We start from the raw sequence: 18,765 nt of genomic DNA, 5'->3' as shown, positions 1-18,765 counted from the left end.
AGTTTCTTTTTAAATGAATTTGAATATGCACATCAGCTCATTGAATATCCAATCATCCTACTGCCAATGGGTGATGGCAATGCTGCTTTTAGACTGTTTCATTTATAAGAGTTTATATTTGTATGTGATTGACCTACTTGTGATAATTGTGAATTAAAGAGACGGATTTCGGAAGATGTACACAAAGCTTCGTTGCTTCATTCATCTTCTACCTCAACATCTACTTTTTACCACCGTCCTGGGCACTTGGGACCCTTAACAAACTGACTTATTTTACTGTCTACTAGCACCATAACCGGTGGAAACTGTGTCTTGTTATTATTCACCGCTAGGTGAACGCCGGCAGTAAAACAAAAAGAAGAAGAAACGCTGGGTGATCGCCGCCAGTAAAAAAAAAACGAAGAAGAAATTTCGTATTTCCGGTGGAGCTCCGTTTCCCCATGTCACTACCAAGCCCCAACCTCAGCGATTTTACCGGCATCCAATAAGGAAGTGACCTACAACTGTAGTAACCAGAAAGTGCCACTGGGGGTGGCGCCAAGACTAGCAGTTTTTCTTTGACTCACTTGTTAGATAGGCCGTTTTCAAAGTCTTATTAAACCTATTTACAGCCTGGGCCACAAAACAATTTTAGTCTGTATGTTTAGGTCATATCTCCATGACAACACTAAGGGGGGTGAATTTCTTTGGCCCACGCTAGTTTTTATTCTTTTGGAGGTTAAAATGTATTGGCGCGATCTCTTGAGTGACAGCTCTCCGCCCGTTGTCCCTCACTTTGCCTCGGAGGTATACGTCAGCTATCTCCCTCCCCCCAACGTGACGTCGATTCCCCTTTTCGGCCGTGTGAATAACTGAGGTCAGCCCGGATGCTACATCCATATTATTTACTATCCATGGTCACTACACGATCTGAGGAGCCTGCACGATATGAGGACCGCATGCGCAGAACGGCCGCCTTTGAGCTAAGCGGGCTGTCAATGATGGCGGCCATTTTGCGCACGCGCACCTCATATAGTGCAGGCTCCTCAGATCGTGTAGTGACACCCCATGTGTCTGCAAATAGGTGCCTCTCGAAAAAATGCGTCGCCTATTTGTACTGAGTGACATCACTTCCTGCCATATTGTGAGTCGGTGTTCCTGCTTGAGCCGGCAGCAGATCTATAGCCTACAACATGTGCACTGCTTTGTGTGGCCGCGGGGAGCAGGCTCACACCGCCATGCTCACTCAACACTCAGGCAAAGCGCTCCGACCATAGACATAATAAATCCTTAATAAATCCTTTATTATGTCTATGTCGACAACCACCATTCCGACTTGTTGTCATTGGTTGTGTCTGTCTTTCACAAATTAAGGCTGCACCACATTGCCAAACTCGCGGTAAAATGCGATTGTAAGGATGGTTAACTTTGAGTAGCCTATTATTGTTTGCTGTTGTTGTTTGATTTTCCCTTAATTTAATACTTTTGATTGCTGTGGTTTTGTATTGAATGTGTTTTTAAATGTACCGTGCTGCAAGGCACGCATTGATTTCCTGTCTGTGTCTGAGGAACCAACTCGAGACTAGACTGAACTTGGTATTCCCCCCCTAGTATAGAACATTGGACAACCAAGAAGACTTTGCTTTTAAATAATCCCGTCCTCTTTTATGAGGCAATTGCCTAACAAGCTTGTGTTTTAAATTTGAGAAATAAAACATATTTTTACATGAACACTTATGTTGTCCTTCTCTTTTAATGAGATATTATATACACTGGTTTTTATTTATATTTAATGCCTTCATGGGAAACATCCACCCTTCATATGTACCATGCTCGACTACTCCTCCTAAATTTCCCCAAGCTAACTCCAGTTTAGGAATAACTGCCTTTTCATGTAGGCCTAGTGCCCCTAATTCATGGAATGCTCTGCAGAGCAACTTAAAAATGACTGCTCTTCCTACTCTTGGTTTATTTGAATCTATGATTTCTGAATTTTACACATCTGACTGTAACTGTTTTAGCTGAATTAATTGTTCATTTAGTGTGATTGTCTTTATGCTCGTCACTGTAAATGAATAAATATATTTATATATAGCCTAATCATATATTGTTAACTTATTAAAATAGCTGGCTTTACTGCCCCTATCTGTTTCTGCTTCTCTATCATATTTAGTCTATAGTGTGTGATTTGCAAAATACCTATCATAGCCTACATCACATATCATAAAGGTGACCAGACGTCCCCATTGTTGGTTGCCTGTCCCTGGCTAAACAGAAACAACTACCTGTTCCCGTTTTGTTGACACCTCATTAGGTTTTTCAATCAGATTGCTAGTCAAACTGGAAATGTCTCCGTTTTCCCCCTTTTCGGGGGATGTTCCTCGTTTTGATCTCGGACGTCTGGTTACTAAAGGCTGTTACATACTCCGCGAGAAGAAAGAACAAAGTTCTCGGTGACAGAGCTGCGAGAAGAAAATGACGTCATTTTCTTCTCTCAGCTCTTGATTAGCTGTTCTCGCAGCTTGTTCTCGACACATCACTCGGGCCGAACTTTCTTCTCGCAGCTTGTCCGAGAACTATTGTGTGATTGGTCAGTCTGAAGTCAATGAGGAAAGCGAAGTGAAATCAGCTGGCGCTACTGGGTAAATTACCATGGTAACAATGCGCCGCGGTGAGGAGTTCGGCAGTTGAGTTCTCGTGAAGTATGTAATGTCAGACCAGAAAGAACTTCTCGCAGCTGTGTCACCGAGAACTTTGTTCTTTCTTCTCGCGGAGTATGTAACAGCCTTTAGCCTATAGCCTATCATATCAGAATCTTCTATGACTTAAGCCCACTATGAATATTAAAACACGTCGAAACTTGTGCCCTGTATCTTAGCTACATGTATGATCTTTGCAGCAAAGAAAACCGCGTGAAAATCAGTTTGGTATTTAATGAGATATGATTAATTACATGCGCTGACAGTTCATTGCACCTGCCAAACAGACTACACTGAGTGGAAGGTTTGACCGGTTCAAGATGGTGGCCCCACGGCTCGTCAGCGCCAATAGGCAGTAGCGGCCAACGCGGCGTCTATCCTTTATTATGTCTATGGCTCCGACCATAGACGGAACCATTGAATTCAAACCGTCAATCAGAAGGTCCGGGGACGGCCAAAGGGGGACACTTGTGTTCCGGAGGGAAGACTTTCACCGGTTGAGGTTGTCCTAACTGAAGGTATTTCTGTCTGATTTCATCCATATAGCGGCTAACCCTATTGGTCTTAAGTAGCCGAACATATCGTGGGAGAAACGGGTGGCTGTGTAGCGACATATCCCTGCTTTGCATGCTTAAAGGTCTCTATTGATGTTTACATGAGTAACATGCTGCCACCTAATGACACTTTGTACAGCAGTTCGCGACAATATGCAACATTGTTGTCCGCAGTTGAGTTACATGGAACGTCAAAATAGCTGAAATATAGTTCACTTTGAGTCCATAGTATAGCCTACTCATTGAGTAGCCTGTTTATATGATATTGTTGGGATAGGAGGCTCTCTGTTTGCTCTTTTGAAGCAATGGCTAGTTATTCCATCATTTGTGTATTTACTGTGTTGTGAGAGTGTAGGCTACCACATTATTATCTCATAGGATTATGAATAATGAGCTATCATTCTGTATTAGCTGTCAAAAAATAGGCCTATATATTTGTATTTATTTATGCATGATTTCTAAACAAATTGTGTATGTTTTAAGTTGGAGGGAAACCAAATGTATTTTCTGTATGGCTAAAGCTCTTTAACTCTCTCTATCCCTGCTTTCCAAATCACATACTCTTTAATTTACTACACGATATACTTAAGTAGAAGAGTTTTAGGGCCACAGGATGGGAAAGAAAAAAAACAGATAACGAAGATTTTTTCGTCATTATGTCAAGAAATGTCAAGAATAAAGATGAAAACTCCAAAATGCTATTGGAGTTAGTGGGGCATTTATGTATTTTCAGCATACTACAATTGACGTGCATGTATTGGGGCATCCTAAATCTTTTTCTGGCATACTAAATAGTAGGGAAGTATGGGTATTGGAACCATAGATAGTATATAAAACACAGGAACGCAGGGTGTCTCTCTTTTTATAAATCAAGGAGGTCAGGGTCAGCTACAGCTCAGACTAAACATTGATATCAGTGAGATTTCACTTGTGCTACCACCACCAGTGGTATAGAGGTTTTTAAAATGTGTTTTGTCTTTTGAAAAACTAGTTAATTCCAGGGAGAAATGCATTTGGCCTGGCCAGTTATGTTCTTTGCGTCTACCACTATGAGTCGCCAGAGTAAGAGCATCAAGTCTTACACAAGGGGGGGCTTTGAAAAGCAAGCAAAATGTCCAAAACCTCACTGTCAGTTATCATGAGTTGTGCTATACGTTTTACATATAGGTTAGGTTATTAAAAAACAACAACGTTATTGTCACTTTAATTTACAGTTTTCCGATCAGGTTGCAGATACAATTCTTCATTGGCTGAACTATCCATAAATCATTCAAGTTAACCGAGTTATTGTAAATTATTCACGATTCAATAATTAGTCCCACATAAAAGAGAAAATATGTTAATGTGTCCATGGAAACCATTCACTTCTAGTTTATGTCATCAAAACCTTTCTTTCTTTATATGTCCATGATCAAAACAAGCTCAGTCATTGATGTTAAGAAAAAAACAGTGCCTCAAGCAGTGCCTAATATTGTTACTGGAATTCTATTATCCCCCCTTCCCCTTCAACCCCGGAGCACCTCCGCAGCACCTCTGACACTTGGAGATTTCTCAACCTGCGTTGACTCTGTGAGGGGATCCACTTCCACACCAAAGCCAAATATGAGAATTGTCTCCAAAAAACCACTGCACTCTGACATACTTGATTTTTCATTTCTCTTTCTTTTTTCCCCCTCTTCTTTAATTTGCTGTGCGGCACTTAAAAACTGAAAACAGCTGTGAAAGTTCACCATGGGCCATGAAGTCTAAAACAGTGTTCCCCCTTCATTCTCTGATTTTCTCAGATCAAAGAAGTGGGCCTTCGTTCAAGATCCTTCCGGGACTTTTCTTTGGGTGAAATATTTTAACCCAGAGCTGATAACGGAATAGAAAGAAAAATGCAAACATACTCTTATCTGAGGCAGTGGCGAAGTGGGCAGGGAAGTCGCCTCTGGAGTGCAGGGTCGGAGGTTCAATCCCCTGCCTACCCGCCACAAGTCGAAGTGTCCTTGGGCAAGACATTGAACCCCGAATTGCTCCCGATAGTTAGCTTGCACCCTGCGTGGTTATTGCTGCTATTGGTGTATGAGTGTGATTGGGTGAATATGTAGGAAACAATGTAAAGCGCTTTGAGTCTGTGAAAAACCAGGGAAAAGCGCTATATAAGTGGACTCCATTTACCATATATTTATCCCCCCCCCCCAACCCTAACCCTAACCCACCTCCGCACTTCTTCTTTTATGTGACCTCTATTTTCTGCTCGGAGTGTTTCATAAGGTGCTCATGAATACTGCAGCTGTTTAAGACTCTAGGGAGAGGAGACAGTGATGGGTTACTGGATATGGCCCGCCACGCTTCTAAAGCTTGACAATGAAGTTGTTTTAAATCATGTCAAAATGTATTGAGCTTCAAATAGGAAAGCTTATGACACCAGTCTCTGTAAACTGATCATAGCCTTATTTTCCCCGAAAGATTGATGGTTCATTGGTCATCTTTGCAGCCCCTTCAAAATGCCCATTACAGGCCCATTGTATTCCCCTTTAAAAAGCACATGCAAATGACTCCAACCACCATGTATACGTTTCATTGCACGCATGGGTTCAAAGGCCTAAAGTGTGACCTGTTATTTCCATTTCTAAATCGGTTATAATATGTATTTCTGCAAGGCACCTTCTGTAGCACACTTGATATCCTTTACAACTAGTCTCTCCATGCATCCCCTTCATGCAAATTGCTAGTTGCCTTGTTTCAATTTGCCGTTTGGATTGGAAGACAATTCATTTGTCCACCCCCAGTCGGGGAATGGACACAGCCTTATAGATTGATAAGAGTTGCAGCAAGCGGTTGACTGGGTCCAGTCTGCAGGGAGGGTCAATGAGGTGTGTCCATACTGAGACTTGATTGCTTAGGAATGTTTTGGGGAAACAAGAACCGAAGAACGAGGAGGGAGATATCAAGTAGCTTGTTTCTGTGGAGCGCGTATACTTCCACAGGTGTTTAGAAGAAGATGAGCTACACACATGTTACAGCCCCTTCAGTCATTTTCTGGTCTTGATTCATACTGCAATCTCAAATATACTGTTTAGCACCCCAGCAAAACAACAAAGCCTGTGTGCGTGCGTGCGTGTGCGTGTGTGTGTGTGTGTGTGTGAAGCTTTTCAGCCCCGTGAATTTGAACTTGTCCAGAGGACAGATGACTTCATCATTACCTCACCCTGCTCTGCTAGAGGACTTATCAGAAACATGTGGCTCCACTCTCCCTGTGCAATGCAAAGTGATGAAGTCTTGGACTCCACTGTTTTTCCTTTGTTAGAGGACGTGTGTGCGCTTGTGTTTCTTCATTTTATTACCTTTAGGATTTTCTTGTCTCTCTCTCTGAGTTTTGACTTTCATTCATTTGGCTGTTTTAGCGTTAAGGTCTGGGATTGGTCAGGCAAGGCTGAGGCCTGCCCAGTTGGACAGGATTATAGGCTACACACCGTGCCTGTGCACACAAGCTTGGGTGTATGTGTCTTTTTACGCCTGTGGAAATCACATGAAAAACATTATGGAGATTGACGACTCGCATCTGCACAGTTATTTTGAATCTACCACTAGTCGGGCAAACAAGCACAAGATAAAAACCAAGCTTAAAAAAGTTTGTTTTTAAATTTTCTTTCAAAGGTGTATTGAAAAAAACTTACTTTGTAAATATTACTGTGATGTCTTTTACTGTGACATCACAGTAATATTTACAAAGTACGTTTTTTTTAACCCTATATTTCTCTTTCTGTGATGTCACGAGAAAGAGAAATATAGGGTTAAAAAAACACTCTTTCTGCCTTTTCTCAGGCTAGGATGAACCGATTTTTTTTTTTTTGCACATTTATACTACATAGGATCTCAGAATTCAATACACCTTCATATTCAAACCGGTGAAGTAGGCCTTTAAGTCAGAGGCCCAGAGTACCAATGCAGATCCAAATTAAGATGACTTTGCTGTGACATGGTTAATATTTTGTATACGTATCCCTGTTGTACTAATGCTTTATTGTTTTTATGCTCTGATTACTCTGACTGAAGGTCTCTTGTTTCATGCTATTGTGCGTCCACAGTGAGGGTGTTGTTTGATGTGATACATGTGTGGGCTGAGTGTTTAGATTCCAGGGTTGTTTGGTTGCCGGAGAGTTTCCCAGCGGGGTGGGGTTAGAATAACCTCATTATACACTAGTGGGTGGATGAATATCTGATAGAATCTGGCCAGACATGTCGTATACTGGAGCTGGGGAGTTGTGTACGTCGACCCCATGTGCATCCACATGCCATCACTTTGGATGAGCATATTTTAGCTTGAGTGTGGTATAAATGTAAATGTGGTCTCTTATGAATTGTGTTTCTGATACATTTGTGTTTAAACACACAGGACTGCCAGCAGTGGGTCTTCCCATGCAGCGAGAAGGGGCTTGCATAGATATTAGAGTGGAGTAACCACGGCAACGGGGTCAGCCTCTGACCATGGGAGAAGAAGAGGTGCCAAGTTTTGGGCCAAATGAGCTTTTGAAGCTGTTGATCCCGGGGCCGCCATCTTATTAAAGACTCTCTCTGAGGGTCAAACATGTGAGGTATAAGAAGAACGAAGCAGGGAATGTTGACCCAAGCAGACCAATAGTACTCTTAATCATCTGGAGTCTGCATTTTTTTCATTTTGAAAATGTTTTATTTGAGGATAAGCCCTTTGAGATGTAGCATCTCGTTTTCGAGGGGGTCCTCAAAATGAATGATAACACTGAATAAGTAAACTTGTATCGCATTTGAAATCAATCATTCAAAATGCGGTATTTCCGTGGAGCTGAAAGTCAACAGTTCTGCCATGTGGAAATATCAATGATCTAAAGGTTTTTGTTAATTATTGTGCCCCCTTTGGACAAAGGCGGTAGTGTTTTTACTACACCAGCTGTAGTTCCAGGGTGAGAGACCCATGACAAAGGAATTAAGAAAAAACATAATTTTATGCACTGATGGTCTTGTTTGCTGTAATGTATGATCATCAGAGGGAAAATGAGACTGCTTCAGAAATATTAAAAAGTTCCTCGTAGCGCCCATAACATCAGACGTCAAGATTATAAAATCACAACAATCTATTAATAATGTCCTTGCCAAGTAACAACCATGAAGTCTTAAATTGCAAACATTTAGTTAACTGTTGATGAGCAATGAAATGCTAGGTATGTAGTTCTGCCTGGGCCACTTGCAAGTCACGAGAGTGAGTCGGCTGCCACTGTTTGTGGAGGAAGGGGGGGACCTCCCTATTACTGTGCCCCCGGGGTCTGCATTATTATGGAGATTAGATCAGAAATTTTCCAGGTCACTTAATCTACTCAATTATTTCACTGTCATTTTGCATATTTACTGGCAAAGGAAAACTACTTGTGTGTCCAGTACAGTCAGCCATGTTCATTAGCCAACATAAATCCAGTCATTGCTTTCATGTGAGCTTCTATAATAGTTTAGCTCTCTCCCTCTTTTATTAGCCCACACCTAGGCCTACACACACGGTAATTCTCACACATGTTATGTACAAGTCCAAGTGGTGGGCAATTCTGGTGCCGACTAGTAAGGCAGCGGACGTTAACGGACTATGCATCCTTAATAAATTCACGTCAGGAACGCCGCCTGTTTGTGCGAGTGTCATCTCATTAGCATCTGTACTTTGGCCACGGCACACCTCTCCCAGTTGTGCCGTGGCCAAGGGGGTGTTCCGTGCTGGAATACGGATGGCGTGGTCACACTAGCCAAACGTTCTAGACTTTAGTATGCAAATGAGCTCGGGCACGGAACAGCGGCCCTAGTGTGAGTGTGCCCTAAACTTAACTCTTCAAAAAACTCACTTGTATAGTGCAGTTTACCTTCTAGGCTTGTTGACCACCATTTGAGCAATTTCTGAATTCATCCACTGATCTGTGCTGGTCTACATTCATTACAATGGAATCCAGTGTATGTTCCAGTTTTGCTTTTGTGCATATTTGAACTGTCATTGACCTCATGTGCCCAGGAAACATGCTTTATTGCCTCTCTGACCAAAATATCTCCACTTACCATGCCATCTGCCACGCTTTCAGTAGGCACACCCATGCCTCTGTTCCTGTTTGTCGACACACACAAACACACCCCATGGTATTGTCACATCACACACCCAACGACAAATCATAGTTGGCAGCGCTGAGCTTCTAGCTGGCTGCTGAATCCTGGTGTGGTTGTTGTGGGTTTGTACTGCGCTGTCCTTCTCTGTTGTCTGGTTTCTAACTGGGTCAGCCTGTGAGCTAAAGGATGGTTCTCATCCTGGCTGCCACTGAACTAAAACGCTGTGTCAGCGCTGCCCAGTGTGGTCGTGGTGTTGTTATTTGTTGTGTTTAGGCATGGTTTAATGTGCTTTACTTGGATGTGTGGTATGGTGCTAGGCTAGGGCATTTCATGCCGTGACACCAAGCCAATCGTCATCCTACAAAACTATCCCTGCGTTCCATATCACATACTCTTTCTTTTTACTACACTACATACTAAAGTACAGAAGAGTTTAAGGGCCACAGGAGAGAAAAAAAAATCAGATAAGGAAGATTTTTTCTTCATTATGTTGAGACATGTCAAGTATAAAGAGGAATACTCCAAAATGCTATTGGAGTTAGTGGGGCATTTATGTATTTTCAGCATACTACAATTGACGTGCATGTATTGGGACATCCTAAATCTTTTTTTGGCATACTAAATAATAGGGAAGTATGGGAATTGGAACGCAGGGATAGTTGGTGTTTTACACAGCAGACAATCAGAGTTGTTCTGTTTTTGAAGACATCTGAGATCTATCACACGCTCAATACTGTCCCTCATTAACCATGGTGTGTGTGTTTGTAGCAGGTGTGTGGCTTGTATTTAAAGGAACGGTACGTGGTGGTGGTGGAGGGTGAGCTATGTGTGTGTAGGCCTGTCACGATAACACATTTTTCTGTGCGATTAATTGCACCAGAAATTATTGCGATAAGCGATAATATTGCCGTTTTGAGACCATTTTCAACTAATATAATGATAATGGCATAATAATGCAAGTACACCCTTTAGAAGATCAATAAACTTTCATTTTTAAAGAACACTGGAACTGGACGTCTGGAAGACATTTTAAATATCCAGAATAAATTAACAAAACAACCAAAAACAATAAATAAAATTGACTCAGTCTATTTGTTTTTTTCCCAAACTGGGAAAACTGCATCGGGTGATTGTGTTTAAGGTGAAGATTCAGTGTGTGTTGTATTGGTGCGTTTTGGTGATATTAGCCTTGTTTGAGAAGGAGCCATCTTGCTCAGACCTGCGCAATTATGACGCGCTTCTTGCTGAGTGCGCTGCAAAAATGCTGTGCTCTCAGCAAGACACGCATTATAATTGCGCAGGTCTGAGCAAGACGGCTCCCACTCAAGCGAGGATATTGTTTTCAAACAAATGTGACACGTCGGCTCGCTCAGATTAGTTGGTTCGCCCCGGCCGTTGGGTTCAAAGCCGAAATGCTCCCACACGGCAGCTGTCGCGTTCGGCTTTTTGTTTTGTTGCTCTCTTCCTCACGGGGCTCTCATGCTGCACTGTGTGTAACGCCGGGGCTCCGCCTCCCACACAGAGACCAATAGGCTCGTTCGACCTGTCGCCGTCTTGCTAAGACCTGCGCAATTATGACGCTCGTCTTGCTGAGCGCACTGCATTATGGTTAGACTTTTTGTCCCACTTGCACCCGTGGCTGGCTGCGGCTCGGCTGCTTGAGACTTTGAAGTCCCGCGGTATCAAGACGGACACAGACACTGGAGCAAGTCGCTGCAGTTGCTCCCAGGCCCCCAGGACTGTGCCTTCTCCGAGCAACCAGCATGGACATGTGGCCAACCCATTAGTATTGCATGGTGAGGGGTGGAGCTTATTTTCATACGGCCCGTAGGCAGATTTCCCTGTCCACACAGTACAAGCGGCGAACAAGATTGTGTCTCTGCAAAATTTTTCTGGATATCAATCATAGGCTCATACTTATCTTTAGACCATATACTATTAAAACTGAAGTTTTCTCATTTCAAAACGCCACCTCAAGCGTTTTATTAGCCCAACGGCTTTTAACGGCTTTCAGTTTGTTTTCGCCAGGCTAGATGCTACAGAACGAGAATGATTCTACTCCCGCCTCCAGTCCGCTACGCTTGCCGCCCTCTTTCTTGATAGGTCCATAATGCAGCTACGTCGATGCTACGTCATGCTTTGGGCCGTATGGAATTTCCGGATTATACTTCCTTGTTGCTTCTCTGCGCCTATGAGCAGCTTTCATAGGAATGAATGGGCGCCATGTTTCAATACGGTGTCCATTTCTTTATATGTCCATGGTTGCTCCCCACGGGCTGCGGGAGCGAAATGTCTGATGGGAAACGTCTTGCTGACAGGCGGAGCTGAGCGCTAATTGGGAGTTTAAACCTCGTGCCTTTGATGCGTTTCCCCAATTGGTTAGGCAAAAGTCTGACATCACCGCTCAAAATTAAATTACGATCCATTCTTTTTGATTTTAATTTATGTTTAATCATTAGGCCGCCACAATATGCATTTAAGCAGAAATGTACTTAATCAGAGTTAAACCTCTGAACCCTTGACATAGAAATAATTTGGATGTGTAACTCTCCTGTATAGATATATTTAAAAGTGAACGCAAACTTGAGTCACATAAGATCTTGGTGAAGTGATTTTTATACCATTAAGATTAAATCATAGGCTTATTTCAAGTGATCTAAATGGTCTGGGAATTGTATTTTACATGTAGTGTCGCAAAGCCAGACCAAAACTACAACAAGTAGTTTGTTTGTTACACATCATAATACAGTTCATCATATCCATCTCTACAATAATAATAAGGGATCTTTTCTTAGACCTTCTTTATTTAGGCCGATCATATTCGTTATGTGAAGGGAGAAATACTAAACCTCCTTTATTTGGATTTGTAAATTATTCTTGTAAATTATTCTTTATCACTTAAAAGTAGGTTTTCTAGTAAAGTAACAAGAAAGATAAAGATGTGTGGGGAATGGGGATATTATATCTCGTTTCTTGTTTTGAAAATGCCCCTCGCTTTTAAAGTGTTTACTCGTCTTTGTGTTGTGTTCTGCTTCTAATCGGTTGTAGCATGTGTGACTCTCCTGCGAATATGTTTCTAATAGGCCTTCAAAATAAAACTAGAAAACGAACTGCATCCGCAACAAGGACGCTACTTCCGACTCGGAGCTGTCCGGCTTCAGTCAGGCATTTTCGTCACTCCCCCGACTGCACTCGGCTACTCTCGTCTACTTTCCAGACGAGCTGAAAGTTAGGTCGAACGAGCCTCATAGGCTCGTTCGACCTGTCGCCGTCTTGCTAAGACCTGCGCAATTATGACGCTCGTCTTGCTGAGCGCACTGCATTATGGTTAGACTTTTTGTCCCACTTGCACCCGTGGCTGGCTGCGGCTCGGCTGCTTGAGACTTTGAAGTCCCGCGGTATCAAGACGGACACAGACACTGGAGCAAGTCGCTGCAGTTGCTCCATGAGTTGCTCCCCACGGGCTGCGGGAGCGAAATGTCTGATGGGAAACGTCTTGCTGACAGGCGGAGCTGAGCGCTAATTGGGAGTTTAAACCTCGTGCCTTTGATGCGTTTCCCCAATTGGTTAGGCAAAAGTCTGACATCACCGCTCAAAATTAAATTACGATCCATTCTTTTTGATTTTAATTTATGTTTAATCATTAGGCCGCCACAATATGCATTTAAGCAGAAATGTACTTAATCAGAGTTAAACCTCTGAACCCTTGACATAGAAATAATTTGGATGTGTAACTCTCCTGTATAGATATATTTAAAAGTGAACACAAACTTGAGTCACATAAGATCTTGGTGAAGTGATTTTTATACCATTAAGATTAAATCATAGGCTTATTTCAAGTGATCTAAATGGTCTGGGAATTGTATTTTACATGTAGTGTCGCAAAGCCAGACCAAAACTACAACAAGTAGTTTGTTTGTTACACATCATAATACAGTTCATCATATCCATCTCTACAATAATAATAAGGGATCTTTTCTTAGACCTTCTTTATTTAGGCCGATCATATTCGTTATGTGAAGGGAGAAATACTAAACCTCCTTTATTTGGATTTGTAAATTATTCTTGTAAATTATTCTTTATCACTTAAAAGTAGGTGTTCTAGTAAAGTAACAAGAAAGATAAAGATGTGTGGGGAATGGGGATATTATATCTCGTTTCTTGTTTTGAAAATGCCCCTCGCTTTTAAAGTGTTTACTCGTCTTTGTGTTGTGTTCTGCTTCTAATCTATGGAAGAGTTTATTAGACTTTAATATCTGTGAAAGCAAAACAGTTTTGTAAAAGCACAGAAGACAATTGACAAGTGTGTATCATGATTCACACGTATTTCACTATCCACAAACCTGTAATTTTTGACTTGCAAATATGTAGAACTTACTCTGAAAATACAAAGTCATATTTACGCATTTACGGATCTGTTTCTGCTTGTGAAAAGGGGTTTGCATATTTGTGGATTGCCTCCTGTGAGTTTGTGAGCCACATTACATTTTTACATAATTTTGTCCAACTTCTACCACCGAGATCTGTAGAACAAGCGTTACAAATGTGAAGTGCAATAATTTGTATGTGTGTAATTGTGTTTTGTAAAGTTATATCCACACAAAGAAAAAGCGATTTGCAAATATGTAGAATTTAGTCTGTAAATGTGTATTTTAATTTTGCATAATTTTTTAATTTTTTTTTAATGCAAATAGTTTCACCACAAAAAAAGACATGTCAACTCTTATTTACACATTTACAGAACCATTTCTACATGTGAAACTGGCTCTGCGCATTTGTGGATCGCTTCCTGTGCGCTCACGGAATATTGTCCCATTCGTGCCGCAGGGATCTGCAAAACGGCACCTGTAAAATGAGACCTGTATTTTGAATTCTGTACTTTAGGTGCAGTTAGACAGGTCCACCAGCAGATGGCGCACTCGCGGCGCAGCCTTTATCTATCGGCGAACCACATGGTCCCCTTGACCAATCAAAAGAGCTTGTTTAGGGGCGGCCACCTCATTGGTTCATTTGGAGGCCTGTCACACGAACAGAGGAGGGAAAAAAAGCTGTCCACAGCTCAAGCTCATTCTCGAGTTCGTCGGACATTATTCCTCGTTAGTGAGCAGGAAAGCAGCTGGCTGCAGACTAGCGGAGCTGAGTATCGGTGATAAGAGAGGTATGTTGTTATGCTGACCCACCATTATACTATCATACAGTAGTTTGTGCGCTGGTCACCTGCGAGGGTAATCAGCATTTCTTGCTAGGCTATTTAGCGAGCTAGCTGACATGTTACACACTAAGCATGATTATTTGAGTTTGTCGCCATCATTTTTAGCACACAGACATGCCGCGACCCGCGACAGGCAAAGCTTCTCCCTTTCATATAATATTTCAATTGTAATACAACAATATGCCAACTAATTAGATGGTCATTTAAATGCAGGCTATACATGTGTGGGGCATACCTCTAAAAAAAATTAACGTTTTACTCTTAGTAATATGTGTGTTGGTCACCTCCTGTGTATCTAGTAAATGGTGTTACAGGGTTAAAGTGATAGTATTGTGAGCTTGGTGTAGTTAAAGAATTGCAGTAACATTGCCAAAGTATTGTGATCAGACGAGTTTCATAATTATGCACTTCAGGGGAGATTGCCATTATAAGAATTTAGCATGGTAAAACATGATTAGCATCACCTTGTTTATTTTTATATTATCCATAGTTTACAACGTAACACATGCTGTCAAAGAAAGCCTCCCCCTGACTGTTATGGTGCTTTCAGCTAGACCTGATTTAAAATAAAATAATGCTAAGAATACCAAGAGCCACTCGAAGTGTAATGAGATTGTTATTAAAACATGTATATTCGTGTCACATGATTGTGTAACCTATAAGGTTTCTGTCATTCTTGTAACATATGGTATTTTTCCTCCTTTAGGAAATGCTGCTGAATCATTGACTGACTGCACTACGGACCAGCAAAGCTGTCACCATGGTGCACCTGTGGACCTAGACCATCTCCAGTTTATACTGTTACGGGACCAAACCAACTTCAGATCCCACATGCAAATCATTGGTTATGTGAAGGGTCATCTCTCTCATATCCCGGTTAAAATTACCCTATAGATATCACACTCAAGGACTAAAGGCAGTGCATTAACCCAATGCTCATTACTTGGTTACCCATGTACATTTTGCATTAGTCCATTGTATACAAGTTGGAAAATTACAGAAATAAAATAAACAAGTGAATGTAGTTGAGCATATGGTTTCATGTTTTGCATGTTGATGAAGTGGGATGTTCCACTTGCTTCCACTCATGTCAGCCCTGGGAATCTCCCAGCCAATCCAGAATTTGACCATTTTAAAGCTTGTGGAAGTGCAAACGACTAAAGGACTGTACTAACAATTACCAAAGAACTGGAAACGGAGATAATTGAGTAACTGCATGCTTGACACAGACACATACGGCTAGTTTGAAAATGGTTAAGTGGTGAAAATATTGTATTTATACTGTACACATTTTATTTGTTTTAGGGGGTAATTGTTTTTTGCTGCTTGCCCTGTTCACAGGCGTTACATTGCTATGCTCGGGCACTCCTGCCTGCTTGTACAAACTGTGTGATGTCGACCACAATCTACTGCAGCTAAACACAATGACTATGGATAACCAAATTCTGCAAATAATCTGAACTGAATCCAAACACTGTATCCTGAGGATGTATGTTTATTTGACATGTTTCTTTACTTTTTATGCATCGCTATGGACCCATTTGTGAATCTGAAATAAATTATGGATATCCCTTGAATGGCCACATAGTGTGTTGCTGTGAGTTCACTTTGTCCATGGGCCAGACCAGAAATCGGTACAATCTTGGTGCTCATGTGCACCTCTCGAATATGTATTGATGCGATATACCTTTTATATTTTAAGCTTTATGGTGGTTTTCCCCTCTTACAGCAAAAGTAAGAGCTAGTCATTGAAGGTGAGACACTGCAGGGGAATAGGATATGTTATATTTGTAGATATCATCTTGAAACTTTTCCAGTTGATTACTAGCATTAAAACAATTCGTTTTTGTGTTACCATTTGTTCAGAAATGCTTTATAAATATTATATTCTGACTGCAGAGATGCTAATTCACGGAAAGGGGTGCATAAAGGGCAACTAGTGAGCTCTTGTAAAGCTGTTGGGAAAGTCCTAAGCCCTCAATTAATTAACATGCTGAAAATTGCTTTTAATTTAAAGGCTCTATCCATCCTGGCTTTATCCAACATCTATATTTTGGTTTGATTTTGCTTTTGCAAATGTTCACAAAATAAGTCACTGTATCCTGAGGATGGATGTTTATTTGACATGTTTCTTTACTTTTTGGCATTGCTATGGACCTATTTGTGAATCTGAAATAAAGAATGATTGGTAGGGTGAGTTGCCCTAATGTGGGACACTTTTTGCAATTTCAATTTATGTACGATATTAACATATGAAGCCAATATATTTGACCCATACATGATACCATTCTGAAATCCCCAAGATGTTGGCTAATTAAAAGAGAAGAATTAATATCATACTCAGAGAAGTGATGGCACGTATATTAGTGGTCCATGTGCAAAATTGCTCAAGAAAAGGTGTTTGCTTTAATCTGGGACAGTGTGTCGCTCTAATCTGGGACAGTCTGTATTATGCAGAAAAAAACAATATCCCCTTTACTAATTCAAATCAAACGTATCTGCTAACACTCATGGTCTTAAGTACATTACTCAGGTTTGATGGTTTCAATTTGAACAATACTTTTCTTGCACTGGCTTCATGTCCCAACTCTGCGCTTTGCCATAATAGCCTGACCTGTAATACATTGCATTGAGTTAACATAGGACATGAGAAAATTACTATTTCCTAGGCACAGGGTTTAGTTAATTTCTATTTGCTTCAGGGATGCTTTCTTTATAAGAGTATTAGACCTGTAAACCTTGAATAAAATTCATATTGCACATTTGATTTTCCTGCATGTGTATTTCCCCAATTTAAATGACTGTCCCAGATTAGGCAAATCATGCTGTCCCACTCTTGGAAACACCTTTCCGAATGTGGGACAGCTACAGATTGATTGAAGATGAAAAACAACTTAAAACATTTTCCCAATATCATTGCATACTTTGATGCATAGTTGTATCATAAACATAATCTGATAACAAATGGCAACATTGTTTTGTTAATGAAAAATGTATAGCCTTAGCATTGAGTTCCTCTCAAACCATGTCACTGTCCTTTGTCTGGACTTCACATGGTTTACTTCCTTTTTGACTCCCTTATCTTTAAAATCAAAATTGTAAATTCATGTGATTTCAATCACATGGAACCCCTGCTTGGATTTGACAACAATATTATCTATTTACATGTGTTAGAAATAAAAGATAAATGCTCTAGACCTTAGGTGTCCCACATTAGGCAGTGTCCCACATTAGGGCAACTCACCCTACCAATCATTCTTTATTTCAGATTCACAAATAAGTCCATAGCAATGCCAAAAAGTAAAGAAACATGTCAAATAAACATCCATCCTCAGGATACAGTGACTTATTTTGTGAACATTTGCAAAAGCAAAATCAAACCAAAATATAGATGTTGGATAAAGCCAGGATGGATAGAGCCTTTAAATTAAAAGCAATTTTCAGCATGTTAATTAATTGAGGGCTTAGGACTTTCCCAACAGCTTTACAAGAGCTCACTAGTTGCCCTTTATGCACCCCTTTCCGTGAATTAGCATCTCTGCAGTCAGAATATAATATTTATAAAGCATTTCTGAACAAATGGTAACACAAAAACGAATTGTTTTAATGCTAGTAATCAACTGGAAAAGTTTCAAGATGATATCTACAAATATAACATATCCTATTCCCCTGCAGTGTCTCACCTTCAATGACTAGCTCTTACTTTTGCTGTAAGAGGGGAAAACCACCATAAAGCTTAAAATATAAAAGGTATATCGCATCAATACATATTCGAGAGGTGCACATGAGCACCAAGATTGTACCGATTTCTGGTCTGGCCCATGGACAAAGTGAACTCACAGCAACACACTATGTGGCCATTCAAGGGATATCCATAATTTATTTCAGATTCACAAATGGGTCCATAGCGATGCATAAAAAGTAAAGAAACATGTCAAATAAACATACATCCTCAGGATACAGTGTTTGGATTCAGTTCAGATTATTTGCAGAATTTGGTTATCCATAGTCATTGTGTTTTAGCTGCAGTAGATTGTGGTCGACATCACACAGTTTGTACAAGCAGGCAGGAGTGCCCGAGCATAGCAATGTAACGCCTGTGAACAGGGCAAGCAGCAAAAAACAATTACCCCCTAAAACAAATAAAATGTGTACAGTATAAATACAATATTTTCACCACTTAACCATTTTCAAACTAGCCGTATGTGTCTGTGTCAAGCAT

At 40.9% G+C, this 18,765-nt stretch overlaps 1 protein-coding gene across 2 annotated transcripts in view; it reads left to right on the top strand.

The window, feature by feature from the left end:
* The first annotated feature begins 3,102 nt into the window (after window positions 1-3,102).
* Window positions 3,103-18,765, top strand: part of add3a (adducin 3 (gamma) a) — a 159,477-nt gene continuing 143,814 nt past the window's right edge. The window contains exon 1 of one of the 2 annotated variants that reach the window (XM_080030203.1): window positions 3,103-3,196. The gene's annotated coding sequence lies outside the window, so the exon portion shown is untranslated. The remainder of the gene's footprint in view (window positions 3,197-18,765) is intronic. The other variant, XM_080030205.1, reaches the window with a different exon arrangement.

This window comes from Ammodytes marinus (assembly GCF_949987685.1).
Source record: "Ammodytes marinus genome assembly, chromosome: 6".
Lineage (NCBI taxonomy): Eukaryota > Metazoa > Chordata > Actinopteri > Uranoscopiformes > Ammodytidae > Ammodytes > Ammodytes marinus.
Note: the sequence above shows the minus strand (reverse complement) of the source record. Positions and strands in the feature narration are given on the sequence as shown.